This window comes from Phasianus colchicus, chromosome 1, assembly GCF_987193195.1.
Source record: "Phasianus colchicus chromosome 1, bPhaCol1.hap1.1, whole genome shotgun sequence".
Lineage (NCBI taxonomy): Eukaryota > Metazoa > Chordata > Aves > Galliformes > Phasianidae > Phasianus > Phasianus colchicus.
The window spans coordinates 55627262-55642220 of record NC_143436.1 but is presented as its reverse complement, the minus strand read 5'-3'; positions in this window follow the sequence as shown (position 1 = coordinate 55642220).

Here is a 14959-nt window from a genome sequence, read left to right as displayed (position 1 = left end):
GCCAAGCTGAGCACGAGTCGGGGGAAAAGCTGCCAGAGCTGTGGGGCTGAGCAGCAGCCAGTCTGGTCCCGCCTGTGGTGGCATCCAAGCTGTCACTGCCACATGGCGCCTGGGCTGGCCTACAGGAGGCCAAGGAGGGGCATTTGGTATTCTGTGTGGAAGATGGCATTCGCCTGTGTGTGGGGAATGAAGGAGCGATGGTGTTTCTATGGGTCCTGTGAGCCTTTTATTTCATTCAGTGCTCTGCTGCCGCACAGCGTGAGCTGACTGAGCCCTAGCAGAGGTTAACGAGCACGACAGCCATCATTTGTGAGGAGTGGGAAAGAGCCATGTGCTGCACCAGCTTCTTTTCAAGGCTCCTGATTTTTATTTTTATTTTTTTTGTCTTCACACTGGCACAAGGGCAAGCACACAGCATAACTTGTCTTGAAGAGCTTGGCAGAGTGCTCCTGGCCTGGCAGATCTGATGAAGTCAAATAAAGTAATCTGTACATCATCTATTCCTTCACTTGGGTCACTTCTGAGTTGGGAAGGAAAAGGACTGAGGGGAAGAAAGACTTCTGGATTTGGGGCCCTGTTACCATTCATACCATAGGCATCTTGCTTTGGACAAACTAACCTAAATTATCTATTGAAATCCCACCTGTTAAGCAGAAATTATTTTTTTGAGACAGCTCCCTCTCCCCCCAAACCTCCTCCCCTTTTTTGAGGCTGTCATTGCATAGATTTATTCTATTCAGCACTCACATTAGCAGATGTGAATGAGAGAATCTGACTGAGCCTGTCAAGGCAAAGAAAGCCATGAAAGAGAAGAGAGAAGAAACATTACACAGCGATAATAGCAGCCACAATGGAAATATGCTGGCATGAAAACAATTAATGCAATCAGTGCTTTAAGTTCACAGCTTACCCCAAAACCAAGTAGCCCCTAGAAACATGAAACACTGGAAGCTGATCGCAATGTAAGGACAAACCACGAGCCATGGAGAAAAGTTCAAGGAAAAAACCTCTGCTGAGTGCACAAGGCTGCTGGACACAAGAAATTTAGCAAGCAGCTACTTTGCCACAAGCTGCTCTGGCTGATTCGTGCTGTGCTTTGATTGACCGGAGACAGGCAAGCTAATGTACTGACAGACTTCATCTCATCCACGTCAGCCAACCCCTGCAATAGCATAACTAGGTGTGAGGCCCATCCTAAGCAGCTTTCCCCTCCTTTGCAGATGTGAAGATCCAAAATATATTCCTTCCCAACTGAAGGAAAAAAACCCAAAAAGGTTTGAAAACAATTAGCAAAGCTGTGTCCTCACTTTTGTGAGGGTAAACGTCAACTGAAGTATATTTTTTTATTAAGTCAAGAGCACCAATGCAAAAAATAAAAAATTATATATATATATAGATATATGACCACCTAAACCACTAAGCATCTCCTGCAGGGCAGAGACTATGCATGCTGCAGGAAGAAGCTGCCAAGACTCCCTCCCAGCACTACCAACAATTTCATCTACCCATCTCTTCAGTGTTCAGGAGCACCCTGAAGTAGGCAGTGGATTTTACCCTTTGCAGCAACCTGATTTAGTGTATTCTCCACAGCCTCAGTTACAGGGACTTTCTTCAACATGCGGCACACTTATAGCAGCAATTCAACACAAATGCCACCAGATCTTCCATTTGATATGTACTTGTATGGAATTTCTCAAGAGGGCACCCAGTGAACTTAACTGGTCCTCTTGCTTTTTTCTCACATCATTTTCTTTTAAAAGAATGTATTAATCTGAATGAAAAGCTGAATAGTTACAAAAAAAGAAAAAAAAAATTGTTTTGTTTTGTTTTGTTTTGTTTTGTTTATTTACAAAGGATCTTTTCTTATTTCCTAAAATTACATCTGCATGTATTCTCTGGTAGGTTTTTAGGTGTCTTCCTGTACTACACAATTTTATTTGCATTCTTTTTCCTTTTAATGCAGCAATAATACAGAACCACAATATGCATATCTATCTCCTCATATATATAGAAACGATCCCTCAAAACTCTAAGGAGATTCATCAAGATCTTTTATCTTTCTTTCACTTTAAAGTAACCTCTTTCCTTTGTGGTTATGAATAAGGCTTCCTTCTTTTTTCCCGTTCTTGTGAAGTCTAGGGTAGCCATCAGTCACTGCTGTAGGTCACAAACTTGATATGCACTGAGGTCATACATCACTGTCAGAAGGCAGCTACTGTATCACTAAATAGGCCTCCATCCATACTAATGCAGCCACACCTACAAAAGAATCTGAAACACCCACTTCACCTGAAAATTCTAAATGCACAGTTGTTTTCCAGAAGAGTCCCCAGTAAGTCTTTTGTCCTTCACATTACCCAGAAGTGATACTCATCTGTTGTCTACAGGAGCTCTAGTGCTCCAGGCCAGCCATTGCCAGCACTGTGTGTGAAGATCTTCCGGGACATCACTGCTTTGCTTGCCATCCTAGGTCTGATCCAAGAAATATTCAGTGAAGAGACAGAAAGGGGTAGTGAGGTGGCAGGGACATAGAAAATCTACCCCTGAAGAACAAGAGCTAAACAACAGTTTTACAGTTACAGAAAATGAATGTGCTGCAAGTCAGTGCAAACATTCAGTTCAAGCAAAAGCTCAGCCTATTAGGAGAAGGCTTGCTGAATGCCAAAAAATACAGCAGGTATTGGGTGCTGTCTCAAAGTTAAGTCCAAGAGCCAGGCTTTGTACACAATGCAATTAGTTTACATTTCAAATTTTAATTTCAAAACACACAAACAAACAAACAAAACCACCAGCCTGTATATAAATCATCCAGTTACCTTATTGCTGTGCATCGTATGAAGTTCCTAAGGCAGTACTTAGGACATACAAAGAAGCATATTTTCTCCACTGCTTTTTGTTCAAAATAGAGCAAGCAACATAAACAAGATGTTATAAACCCTCTATGCTAATTAGATTATTATTAGAACGTGTAACTTCTCACTAGTTGACAAAAAAAGCAGAGAAAATTAGGAGAGCTGCAGCAAGCCATGGTGTTCGCCAGCTCTCTATTATGACAGGGTGTAAATAGAGGTTAGACTCATGCTTCAGCCTGCGAGGAGGTCACATCAAACTGCTCTCACCCCACAGGCAAGGTGAAAACAAGACCACACATACAAAGAGGAATTGAGCTTCAGTTGGCATGACTGGAACCAATGCCAGTCAAAGAGTTCATTGAATAGTTCAATCATTTATCTTGACAGGATATGATTCTTTTCAGACTCCTTCTAGCACTCAGGCGTAGTCAGCTCCTTTAAATTCTGACACAGTATTTAATAGGTGTAATGATCCACATGAATATTTAATCTAGAAAATTAACTTTTGATAAAAGTGGCTGATAAACCTTACAGCATATTGTGTTTATCAAATACTATAGTAACTGATCTCTGATGAAAACAGAATGTTAGCATTTAGGAACAGACTCCACTACTTCTTTTCAAATGAAAGTTTTGAGAGAGATTTATAGTGGTCCATATCACAAAGGTTGCCAGAGTATGAATCTGATGTCTTTAATGCCAAAACACATACCTCTGTCACTTGAGAGGAAGTAGCAGTGCCAATGGACCTCACATTCAGCATTTTTTTTATGAGTTCATGTTGCTTTTTTATGAGTTCATGTAGTAGTCTGAGTTCTAAGCCTGTAATTATTGTTGAATTTTCAAATTAATTAATTACATGATTGCCCTGTTTGTATATCTCTACATAGGAATAACAACCCACTTAACAGAGAAGATTTAGCCATAGCTGAAATGTAACCACAAGCATGTCCTAGTTTTCATCAAGCTTTCATCCAGCTAAGTATAGCTCCAACACTGGAATTTCCAAGTTTCAAAAGTCTTTCCACAAGAGGGCAGTATGGAGGTAAAAACTTGAAAGTTTATAATAGGATTTCTTCTCAGAAACATGCTTACTTTCCTGACACAACAAACACTTTAAACACCCTTTCAAAACTGTATCATAGTACTACAGCTTTCTCTGTTTTACAATTGATTTAACGGGCATGGACTAACACTAATTATTTTTGTACTCCCACCTATGACATCTCTAAGGCAAAAGATTTTGGACACAAAACCACTGTTTTATAACCAACTTTGTCCTTTTTCTTACCACAGTCTACTAAACAGAACTGGGGTTGCCACATGCACAGCTCCGCTTTCTCCCCCCACACCAATCTATTACTACCAAACCATCATGTTTATAACATATATTTTGCCCTTAAGGATCACAGAGCTCTCATCACAGAGCACTCCAATGGGATGAGGTTGCTGAGGAGAGGTATTTAACTCATTAATGATGAACACTCTCCAACACAAGAAAAGGAGAAAGAAGCAGATTTTAGAAGCTGTGCACCCCCCAAAAAAAAATCTAAAAAAAAAAAAAAAAAAATGTCCCTACAGCCATCACCTGCATTTCCCTGGACTGCCTAGGGCCCCACAAGATGCACGTGCAGCAACAGAGGTGGGATGGGTGAGGACACGTCCCCCAGAGTGGCAATGGGATGAGAACTGGAGCACAGGGAGCTGCCAGGGCCAGCAACAAGCAAGGGTCTCTTCAGGCTTTGAAACAAAAAGCAGGTGCCTGCAAGAATGCAGATGCCCATTGCATGCATGGCTTCTCTGTGGTTCTCACAATTTCCATTGCATGATGGGCACCCAAATGTGTTGTGATCTTGTGTATACACATCTTCTGCTTCACTCACAGTTGAGTTATCAATGATACAATGATATGTCCTAAGCTTTAACAAGGTAAAGAAAACAAATTCCAGCCCCCTTCTGAAGTCAGCAATAACCACAATCGAGAATATTCAGAACATCTCAACAACGGACTCTACATGACCAAGAGCTTAAGAGACAAAGCACCTCTTAAGAGACAGCAGATCTATCACGTGAAAGGCAATTACAGACAAGCAATCGATAGCACTTGCTGACAAATAATAATTTAGGAAATTGAGAATAAAATACACCCTACCTGGTATCATAAACTGAAGCTTCACCAAGGGATTTTCATGGTATTATTAAGTTTGAAAGACAAGCTCAAGTGGCTGAAATAATAGAAAGAATAAAATACAACTTCCACAATGTTATGTCTCAAAGTACACTTCCTTGCGTGTAATATAAAGAGTAGTCTCACTCCAAATACATCTGAGATTTTCTACTTCATGTTCTGCAGCTGATATTTGCAGCTCTGTGCAGGTATCTAATTTCCATCCAATCTCAAACATTACACTGGGGGTAGCATGAGGTTATAGCAACAAGCCAGTCAAAAAACAAATTATTCAAAGACTGCTCAAAATAATACTGTAATTCTATCTAGAGTGCAATCTTTGCTTTCTAAGGATAGAATAATATGCTGCTCACTGGACAGATTTTTCAAAAAGAAATTAAAACCAAAAACAACACACACACAGTTTCTGTAGCCTTACTCAACTCTAAAGAAATATAATATATGCTTTACTTTATCACTAGCATATTATTCTTAATTCTGCAGTACCAAATAACTGCACACTTCTAAATTATTTGCTTTAAAGGGGAAAAAAATCAGTAGCAGGCTAATTCTGCACAAACATTTTGCTTTGGATAAAGAAATCATTGATGAAATATAAAGTATATTATGTCAAAATGATGACATATCTGTGAAGCTTGACCAAGTAACTGATATCATAGAATCATAGAATACTTAGAGTTGGAAGACACTTTGAATATCATCTTGTCCAACTTCCCTGCAGTGAAAAGGTACATGCACAGATAGATCTATCTGTTCATCTATTTGTGCTGCCTGATCCAGCCTTGCCTTGAAAGCCTCCAGGGACTGGGCATCAACGACATCTCTGGGCAACCTATTCCACAGCCTCATCACCTTCATTGTAAAAGACTTCCTCCTCATATGCAATCTAAATCTCCCCCCTTTGAGCTTGAAACCATTTCTCCTTGTTCTGTCTCCACAGACCCTCCTAAAGAGTCTGTCCTCTTTCCTGTAGCTCCCCTTTAGATATTGAAGGCCACTATCAGGATATATCATATCAGGATATATGGGATATATATTGCTATTAGAATATACAACAGGTTTTCTTATACATCAATTGCAAGATGCAGAAGAGATGCTCGCCAACTCAGACCTACACCCATTTATGATACCCATACAGTTGGGGTGCAGAGCCCTTTGCAAACATCTTTGAAAGAAACCCGGTGGTTATGGAATGGTTTTTCCAGAGAATTATTAACTGAATAAAGGACAGGAAATAAAGGAAAGGAACAGATTTTGCCAATTTTTCATCTTAAGGAGAATATTTTTTGACAAAGTGAATAAATCTGATTGCAAGGATAGATTTTAAATCATTATCTCCTCTTCTTGAAAAGACCCAGAAGCTTGTGGCTACCTCTCTGAAACATCAGATCAGTGTTCAAGAGCAAGCTTAAAAGCATATTCAATGTTAACAATTTTAAGGAGATCTGAGAACAAAACAGAAAAAAATACTGTTATGTAGACATTCAAATCTACGAAGCACAGACATCGTGAATGCTGTAGGCAGCTTGGTGCAACCCATTTCCAGAGCAAGGGATGGAGATCTCAAAGAGGTTTCAGTTCAGAGAAGGAGGAGAAACTAAAACTGTAAACCCTGCATCTCAAATAGAAATAACAAACAGAGGGATATGACATGACTTCACAAGAGTCTGCTAGTTGTTTCTCACACCCCAACTACTTCAAGGTAGGGACACCCAACAATGGTGTGTGACAGCTACTTTAACATAAAAGAGGTGGATTTCTAACACAGCACACAACTACACTGTGGGAGTCATTACCATAAGATGCTATGGAGACAAAAGTAAGAATATGAAACAGGTAAAAATAGCTGGTTACAAGTGGAAGTCAATGGAAATGTTTTAGAAATATTATTCTACATTTTGCAGGGTTTTTTTGTACTTTTCTCTTAGACACCCAGCAGTAGGCACTGTCAGAAAGAGGATACCAGACTACATGAGTCTTTGTACTTGGTGTGATTATTGCTTTGCTCCTGCATATTCATATACATTAAGGGTTAAATGCAGAATTCTGTTCTCACTCAGTTTTGCCAAGAACAAGGATTTGGGCATTTTGTCTCCTTAAGCACTGTGACAGGTATTAGTTAAATCCTACTTTGTAAGGGACACAGTGCTTAAAACTTGTACTGCTGTCCTATCATCAGCATAATCTCCTTCTCTTACGTTTTTCTTGAAGTATGATAGTAACTGAAGAACCTCTCTTAAAGAATTCATCCTCACTTTTCAATCATATCTCCTCTACTTAAGAGCAAACTGGAAACTTTTCTCAATAACAGCATTCATTCTAAGTTTTCGTATGGCACATCCATCAGCGTATGAAAAGAGCTGCATTGTATCAATCCTGAATTAACAACAGTACACTTAAGTGCAAACTATAGCTGCTATTCTGTTTTTTGCAAAAATTTTATTTAAAGGAACTCAAATACTAAGTAAATATAAAAGGAAACCACATACGTGAAACACAAAAATTCAAGGCTGATAATACACATTGCTTTATGGTAAGAATTTCCAGAAGGAGTCAGCTTTTATGACTAGTCTAAGATGCTATTTACTCACCTAAATAATTATTAGGAGGTTTTCAAAGGAGCTCAGTGCTCAGTGTACTGAAATCTTTTGAAAACCTGGTCATAATAGCCACAATGGGAACTGAGCTCTTTTGAAAAACTACTCACAGCTGAGAGTGCCAAACCAGTGAGGGCTGGATTTCAGACAGGAAACTTACATCATAACATCTCTTGAAATACTCAGCAGTGGCTGATGGGAGTGGACGAGCATCTAGACTCTGTCTGCATCAGATGAACAACCAGTTGTGATTTTTCCATGACAGTGATTTCCCAACAGGTATCTTGCATTCCAAAAAATCCTTTTCTGACAGAAGATACTGATTGTGAAGTATTGGTTTGATTTTCCTTCAGAATATAATTTCCACCATCTGTAGCTATGAGAATGTCCTGGCAGCCTTTATTTCAGCTGGTGAATACACAGAAACTACTAGGGAACAGAAAGGAAATCCATGAATTAAAAATCACACATCTGTAGAACTCTGTCAAGTGGGAACTCGTGAAGGAGATATCTGTGGTCATCCTACGCCCAGCCCTGAATAGTTCCATAAGCTCTGCATCTCTTCATGCTTTCTGTTTTCAGTCGCATTCTCATGCATTTGGGTTGTGTTTCAGCTGTCCAAGACCATTTTGAATTCCTCCTGACATCCTGTGTGGCTGCCAACTGCTGCTCCAGTGGGCCACAGCACTCACCAATCTTGAAAATCTGAGGACATCTAAAGAGGCACTAGATGCATGTGTCTAGGTACCTGAATTGCTCAAAAACAGCAGATTTTGTGACAAGCTGCTACTTCTCTGAGGAGTCCAGGGTGACAGGCAGTTGTTCAAGCCAATAAGCAAGACACGAAGGTGAAAAAAATGTACCTATTTTTTTCTGCAGTGTAATTTCTTCCAATTGACTGTGGAAACTTACATTTGGAGTTTAAGCAAAAAAAAAAAGTTATTCAAAATCTAAGTATTTTCTACAAGAAATATAAGATTTCTACTTGCTGCACATTTTTTTTTGCTTCTGTCATGATTTAATCATTGCCATTTTCATTCTCCAGACACTTCCAAATCCTTCTATGTCCTTCATAGGATGGTAGATCAGAATCAAAAACCATAGTCAGAAGAATATTCCACTGAGGCATATCATAGCAAAACAAACTGAGAATTTCTGTTACTTAAATATTCAGGCCATACATTAAATTACCTTTTTGATCTTCTCCTGTTAAGAAGAAGTCCTTCCTCTCAAGATGTTAAACCAGAATCTAAAGTTTGGTTAACTTTGACTTATCAGTGCTATCAAAGGGAAGATCATGAGGTGACATCACAGTTGGTCAGTAATGTCATTTCCTCCAACTCATGCCTGAAGTTTTAATGCAATTTTACATATGCAAGCTAAGTTTTAAAAATAAATATGTAAACAAAAAGAAATTGAAGCTCTGGCCTACAGAATGCTATTACCTGTCATTGCATAACTACATACTATCAGTCATAAGAGAGGTGCTCCAGCCCTTTGAACATCTTCATGGCCCTCGTGATTACATCTCCAAAAGCCAGAAAGTAGCCTTTCTATTTCTGAAATTTGAAAATAAGCCAAACACTCAAAAACTAGAAAATTTCTCATTTATAAACTCTCCATAACCTGTTTTTTCTCTCTTCAGGTGCATGCTTTATGTTACAGTCTCCAATTGCTGAACTGAATAATCCTTTTGGTGGAGAACATTTAATTCTGTTCTCTTCCTACTTCTAATTAGTCAACTTCTCTATCAGAACTATCAAAACTACTGCCGTTTTATTTTTGTACACTGCACATATGCTAAACTTTAAACATATCTGAAGATGAGGATGAGGCGAGGTGCCTGCTCGTAACTTACGAGTGAAGTGAAAGCACTTCTGCATTTTATTTCAACGCACTAAGAAAACAGAAAACCTTTCTGGTGCGGCTTAGTCTTCAGTATGCAGGGTGAAAAGCAGATTCTTTCAGATGGGACTTCAGTCGATGCTCCTGTACAGCTGAAATTACCACACACAGACCTACACGCTGGGTGGGAGCCAGGGGATGGGAGCAGCCACCCCAGGCTCTCAGTGCTGGAGACGCAGTGCAGGTGCCTGGATGCATCTTCTCCACTCTGCAACTAAACGAATCCCTCCCAGCCTCTTCATTCTATACAAACCACGTCCACTTGATGCCGTCCTCGTCGTTTTTCCACCCACGAGCCCTGGGGCTGCTCCTAGGACCTCAGCTATGGCATTTATTAATTCCCCACGTCCGCAGGCCTCCCCCGCCGGCTGGCAGCGGGCCCGGCTCCTGCGCCGTAGCCTGGGCTCTGCTGCCCCCTGGTGGCGCCGCGGGGACTCTTCCGCCATCTCACGTCGCCGGTGTGCAGCGGGCCTGGCTGAGGGGCTGTCATGGGATCTGTTTTTTCTCACCCTCACAGCACGTAGCAGATCCCCGTAGTCTGATATAAACCACCGCCGGTTTATATATCGCAGCACGAAGGCGAGGGGAGATAATACTGTGTTATCCCATTTGTGGAAATCATGCTGGCTTGTTTTCTGTGTGATTTTCTTTTCCAAACAAATCTTAATATGTCTTTCCTCAGACAAGATAACGGGCTGAAATCAATTCATTCCAGCCATAAACACACACGTTTTGATAATGCTATAAAGGCTGCATTTAAAAGGAAGGGGGAAAAAAGCTGAGCAAAGGTTGATTGTTCCTTATCGTTATCTGCAATTCAATTCTATTACTAGTAAATTATTAACTATATTAAGCTAACTTCATCTGACTGTTCAAAACAAAGGCATTACTGTGAAAGTATACAAGCTAGATGTAGGCCAAAATAATAATGAACTCTGCATTGTCTGGAGCAAGGAAGGAAGTCAGCAGGTAATAAAACCACAGTAATAACACAGCCTCTGCTGCTTCCTCTGGCAGCATGAATTCCCTCACGCTACATTGCTCGGGATTTCCAAACACCCCTAGTTCTAATAGCCAACTGCTAAGGTCTAAAAGTTACATGCTGTGCTCTGTCCTGCTTGTCTGTTGTGGGCTGGAGAAACTCACAACATTTATCTCACCATTTGCCTGATCCATCCTCCATGTAGCCCTGTCCACTCCAAATTCAGGAATCTCAGGGTTTTCCCAGTATTTTGACCTTTCACTCAGCAGCTCTAGCAGAAATATGAGATGTGTAGAAACAGCCTTAGTCTCTCTCCTATTTGAATGTTTAGAAATTGCAAAATAGTTTTGAATGAGATTTGCCATTAAGACCTGTTTGAGCCACATTCTCATGTTGTTTAAGCTCAGTATATGTTCCCAGTTTCCAGTTTCACAGAATCATAGAATGATTTGGATTGGAAAAAACCTTAAAGAATACCCAATTCCAACTCCCTGCTATGGGCAGTGTTGCCACCCAGTAGATCAGGAATCCATCGAACCTGGCCTTGAACACCTCCAGGGATGGGACATTCACAGTTTCTCTGGGCAGCCTGTGCCAGTGCCTCATCACCCTTTGAGTAAGGAATTTCTCCCTAGTATCTAATCTAAATCTCTATTTTAGTTTAAAGCCATTCTCCTTTGTCCAATCACTATCAGACCATGTAAAGTTGTTTTCCCTCCTGTTTATATGCTCCCTTCAAATACTGGAAGGCTGCATTAAGATCTCCCGAGAGCCTTCTTCAAGCTAAACAAGCCCAACTCACTCAGTCTTTCTTCATAAGAGAGATACTTCATGGCCCTCCTCTGAACTGGATCCAGCAGTTCTGTGTCCTTCCTGTACTGGGGGCTGCATGCTGCTGTACTGGACACTGTACTGTAGATGGGGCCTCATGAGGGCAGAGCAGAGGGGAACAATCACTTCCCTCTCCTCGCTGGCCTCCTCTCTTTTGATGCAACCCAGGCTACTCTTGGCCTTCAGGATTGCAAGCTGACACTGCTGGCTCATGTCAGGCTTTTCAACCACCCCAAGTCCTTCTTTACAGAGCTGCTCTTGTTGAGTTCTTTTTCTGGTCTGTACACATACCTGGGATTGCCCCACCCCAAGTGCAACACCTTCCACTTGGCTTTGTTGAATTTCAAGAGGAGGGCCCACTTTTCAAGCCTGACAAGGTCCCCTTGGATGGCATCCGTTCCTTCTGTTATATCAACTGCACCACTCAGCTTGCTGTCATCAGCAAACTTGCTGAGGGTACACTCAATCCCACTGTCTATGTCATTGATTAAGATTTGAAGAGCACCAGTCCCAAGACAGACCCCTGGGGGATACCACTTGTACCTGGACTCCTCCTGGACAAAGAGTCATGGATCACATCTTAAAACTTCTTATGTGCTTACGTTATGCAAACAGGCAGATGTTGATTCAGTCCACAGGTTTACTTTGGAGTATTTATCCACCATCTCAGCTCACCCACCTAACACCACCTTAAAATTCACGGTAAATAATACTGTCTAGGTTTGTGCCATGTATGCTGCTCTCTCAGTGTCTCCCTAGCAAAGCCCTCTCTGCAATGGCCTCAGCTAGAATGCCTTTTGTTTACAATTTCACCAGCTGAAAGACTCTTTTGAGACCAAAAAAAAAAAAAAAAAAAAAAAGAGGGGAGAGAAAGAAAGCTGAAGAGGCCACTATGAGGATCTAATCTATGACTAAGACTTGACTGGCAGTCTGCATTGCCATCAGCTGTATGCATTGGGAACGCATTTGGGTTTAGATCAGCTGTCTGTGCCTTCTCCCTCATTAACATTGATAAAAGCGATGGCCTCTGCCGGCCGCACGGCATTCCTCAGCATACCAGCTGCAGTTCTATCTTAATGCATCTTATGGGCTTGGAGAATTAATTAGTTCTGATAGTCACAGTGTTTCAAAATGATGCCTGTCATAACCCTGCAGATAAAATTACACACCCCTGAAATTCTCCATATTGACCATTCAGACTCTCCATAGGCCATCATTGGCTTTCTCAGATGTATGGCACTAGCAGGATTTAACTTGCCAAATCTTTTTTTTTTCTTTAACCTCTTTGTTACATTCCAATTAAGGCTGTGTTAATCAAAGCAGTATTTCCCAAATATTTCCCCCTCCTCTTTCCCCAAGCCTCCTCCTAGGCAACTTGGTGGCTTATGCCCCCCTTCCTCCCACCTACAATTAGCATTCAGATGTTCCTCTGGGCCTCCCTCCCCCGAGGAAGCTTTCTTCCTCTGAGCATGCTTTATCTTTTCCCACCCTCTGCGAGGTGCTTTGTCAGTTTCCAAACAAAGAGAAAAATGACTTCCCTCGGACATGTGCAGCCTCAAATCACAGCTATTCAAGCACCTTGTGGACAGTTTTGCTGTGATCAGTCTAAAACTGAGGTTACACACTGAGAATAATGGTAGCTTGTTTATTTTCTGATGTTCACTTACACATTAATTTTAGCTCAGATTTAGCTCTCACACTTGGCTCCTCAGTTCACTCTCTAAGACCTCATAGTGAAGATGTTCTCCAGGCAGAAGAGTTGAAATACACGGTGACTTCCTCAGCAGAAGCCATTCCTACAGGCAGGGTGGGATGTACCTGGAACATGGTGCCAGCTTTTGTCACACACAGCTCATGAGTGTTCAGGCTTCAAAATGGTCTGCTTTTTTATTTCTTCCTTTTAACTGTGCTTTGTTCATATTCCAAAAGGGCTGAGTTTTGCATGAAATGCTGAGAACTCATGATGTGTTGTTCAGCCACTGTCTGCTTCACATTCCAAAAGTTCAGAGGAAGGCTGTGATGGCCTGTGTTACACATAAATGTATGTCACAGTACCAGGTATTTGCAGCATTACAGCACATACAAACAGTGTTATGATCTTTTCAACCAGGCTCTTGCAGCCTGAAGGCTTTCAGAGGTACAAGAGTGACAAGCAGCTGAGAGAGAACATTTGAGTGGCCATGATGTCCCCTCACATTGGTCCCAGATTTCAGGTGCATTTGTGCTCACAGTCACTGTCACTTCAAACTTGCTTGTTTCCCTCACCTGTATCAGCATTATTTATATAAAAAAGCCAAGGGAGCCAACTCCACAGACTCCCTTTAATTTTGACATCTATAGCCTGTGGCTTCCAAAATTTTCACTTTCTTCTAGCAACCAAAGAGATCAAGGCCTCTTCACTGCTTCAAATGGACGATGGAAGAGGCAAAGCACAAAGCTAAAATAAAAAATCCTGCTAAAATTAGGAAGGTTGCAGAGTTGGAACTGCAAGAGCATGGACGTTTCAGCAGAGCTATTAGAGCTACAAGAAAATGAGGATGCAATAGTTTGCTGCCCTGAAAGAGAACAACCCCAGAAACATGGGCTTAGGCCACCAGAGCAGCACATGAACACACCAAAGGCCGGAACTGGAGGATGATGAGGACAGCTATGGCAGTGGACAGGTAGATGCTGCCTCCAAGAGGTGCCTGGACCCCTCAGCACTCTGGAGCTTGGATGTCTGCAGAGAAAGAGGAGAATATGGACTCCAGCCTGCAGAGACCATCAGCAGACCACTGCTTCTAAAAGCAGGGGGTGAGACAGCAGACAGTTGGCCATGCCAACATCACATCAACATAGACAACAGTTTTGTCACCAGTCAGTCCACTGAGGTGGTTTCAAGGCTGTCATCTGCAGCAATGCCACAATGCACAGGCTGCTTCAGCCCTCATACTTACCAGGAAACACATTAACCTGTATGTTTTGCCCAGAGTGGGACAATAGGACCCACACAGTGAAGTCAGAGCCTGGCACAGTCTAACTTATACAGATGAGGAAAATTCCCATCACCTGTAGCAGGAAATGGTGGCCAGGCCCTCTGCAGCAGGGCAAGCTATCACCATGGGGGCTAGCAGAAACTATGCTTGACGTGAATGGAGAGGAAGGAAAAAGGGATTGCTTCACAAAAGTGCCTCTAGGGGAGGTAACAGCAGATAACAGAGTGCTGATTTGTGTTGGTTTTTATCTTGAGCTGCAGCACAGGAAAGGGACATGCTTGATTTACAGCTCCTTTCACCACTGTGCTGTCTGAAGTGGCAACAAGCAAGAAGCCTTGCAGCACTCCAGCTTCTACAGAAGCTGTCGGCTCCTGATGTGACATGCACCACAACCAGGCAAATGTGCTTTGCCAGGTCGTCACCCTGCCCAGGCAAAATAGCTTTTAACTCCAAACTTCACATTTATATCTCCTTGAAAAATGGTTTCAAGTATCAGTTCAAGAGCAGGAGAAAAAACAGATCGTATTCCCTCTCCTACAGTAAACAAGGGACCTGGGATACACCCACAAAGAGGAAATGCCAGTCTCTGGGTATTTTCAGTATATGGCATAAGGCATCTTCATTCCAGT